Consider the following 2,116-nt stretch of genomic DNA (forward strand, 5'->3'; position numbering starts at 1 on the left):
GGACCACTACTTTTTGACTAAGAAATCGATCGCACAGTTCGTAAAAATCAAAGAGAAATAAGGCGTAGTTTACGAAACACGGAGAACGAGCGAGAAGACGATACTCAAACCCCAACTGAAGAGATGGTCGAAAATCCAGGCAATCAGCTGCCTCCTGTAATTGCAGCTAATCCAAATCCTACTCCACGTACTATGTATGACTATGCTAAACCTTCTTTAACAGGAACTGAGTCTAGTATAGTTAGACCTGCTATTGCTGTAAATAATTTTGAACTAAAACCTAACACAATTCAGATGATACAGCAGTTTGTTCAGTTTGATGGTTTGCAGGATGAGGATCCCAACACGCATTAGACGAATTTTCTTGAATTTTGCGATACATTCAAAATCAATGACATTTTTGATGATGCCATTCATCTTTGCTTATTTCCATTTTCACTGAGAAACAAAGCTAAAAAGTGGTTGAACTCATTACCATGAGGGTCTATCACTATTTGGGAACAAATGACCGAGAAACTTTTACTAAAATATTTTCCACCGGCTAAAATGGCTAAATTGCGTAATGATATCTCTTCTTTTGTGCAGATGGATTTAGAAACACTTTACGATGCATGGGAGAGATACAAGGACTTACTGAGAAGGTTCCCTCACCATGGGTTATGTAACACCCTTTACCGGTACCCGAGGCCGGGATAAGGTATGAGGCATTACCGGACACATACAAACATTAAACTAAAATACGGGCCATAAAATTTCATTCATATTTCAAAACGTTCATTCACTTACACATAGTCCCTTATTTGAGTCTACGAAGCCCAAAACATACTTTAGAAAGGGTTTGGGACTAAACCGAGAACTTACGAAAATCTTGGAAATTTCATGCTTTAAGGCTCCACACGCCCGTGTCCCAAAGTCGTGTTCCATACACGGCTGAGACACATGGTCGTGTTTCTGCCTGTGTGGAATATACCTAGGCTATTTTCCAAGCTTTGGTCAACCTTAATCTCTTACACACTTATACAAAATCAAAAGCATATAACATGGTATTCATTTAATGATTAAATATTCTCAATTAAACCACAAACATAGCATTTGACATACATGTGTCTCTCATACTCATTTTACCTTGTTTATTATAGTACCACTTATACATTTATACCAAGATTATCATCTTACCAAATATCTTCAGCTTAATCATCAAGCATTCATATTTAAAACTAGATCATATCTTTATAAAATACCACAATTCAGATGCGCAAAATAACATGTTTGCCTGAAACATTTCAATTCAACTCCATACCCAACAAGCATTACATTGAGACTAGTCATATATATATGTATACATGTCATGATACATATCATTCTCTTTCTGTTTTCTTATAAACACATATCATTTATTTCATTATATCAATATTTCATATACCATAGTTTCCATGTATTCCACATATATTTATTTTCCTCCTCCTCCTCTCCATTCCACATCCTTAATGTATATAGCATTCTTGTAAGTACGATTTCACAATTTACTAATAAATGCTCACATCAAACTAAACTTACATCTTATTTAATATCAAGGCAATAACATTAAATTACACATTGCCTTATTAAAAATCATATGAACTTACAATTTCCCATAATATCCATAATCATAGAAATCACATTTATGTATGATAATTCAATGCAATTCATGTACCATAGACATATTTTTAAATCAATTCATAAATTTGGCACCATAATCATTTAATTTAACATAATTCAATTAATTCACTAAATTTAACTTTCAAATATAAATTACAACATTATTGCTGTATTATTATCATACCAACTTACATACTTTCAACACCTCAGAAATTATAATAAAGATATAAATTTTACATTGAAACATGCATAAATTAATGCTTATTATACATATGAACTTACCTCGATACTAAAACGACCATTTTACCAACTTTCCCAATTTTCGATTTTTCTCTCATTCTAGGTTCAAATCTCATTTTTCGGGATCTAAAACATCATATTTTACTTATTTAATTAATGTAATATTCAAAATAGTCCTTAACTCAAACTTTTGCAAAATTACAATTTTGCCCCTAAACTTTTGCATATTTACACTTTT

At 32.3% G+C, this 2,116-nt stretch overlaps 1 non-coding gene across 1 annotated transcript; it reads right to left on the bottom strand.

Moving 5' to 3' along the window:
• Window positions 1–552: 552 nt before the first annotated feature.
• On the bottom strand, window positions 553–659 carry LOC121211914 (small nucleolar RNA R71). The gene has a single exon (XR_005907131.1). It is a non-coding gene; the product is annotated as a small nucleolar RNA R71 (small nucleolar RNA).
• Between the last annotated feature and the right edge of the window lie 1,457 nt (window positions 660–2,116).

This window comes from Gossypium hirsutum, chromosome A12 (genome assembly GCF_007990345.1).
Source record: "Gossypium hirsutum isolate 1008001.06 chromosome A12, Gossypium_hirsutum_v2.1, whole genome shotgun sequence".
In the NCBI taxonomy this organism is placed as follows: domain Eukaryota; kingdom Viridiplantae; phylum Streptophyta; class Magnoliopsida; order Malvales; family Malvaceae; genus Gossypium; species Gossypium hirsutum.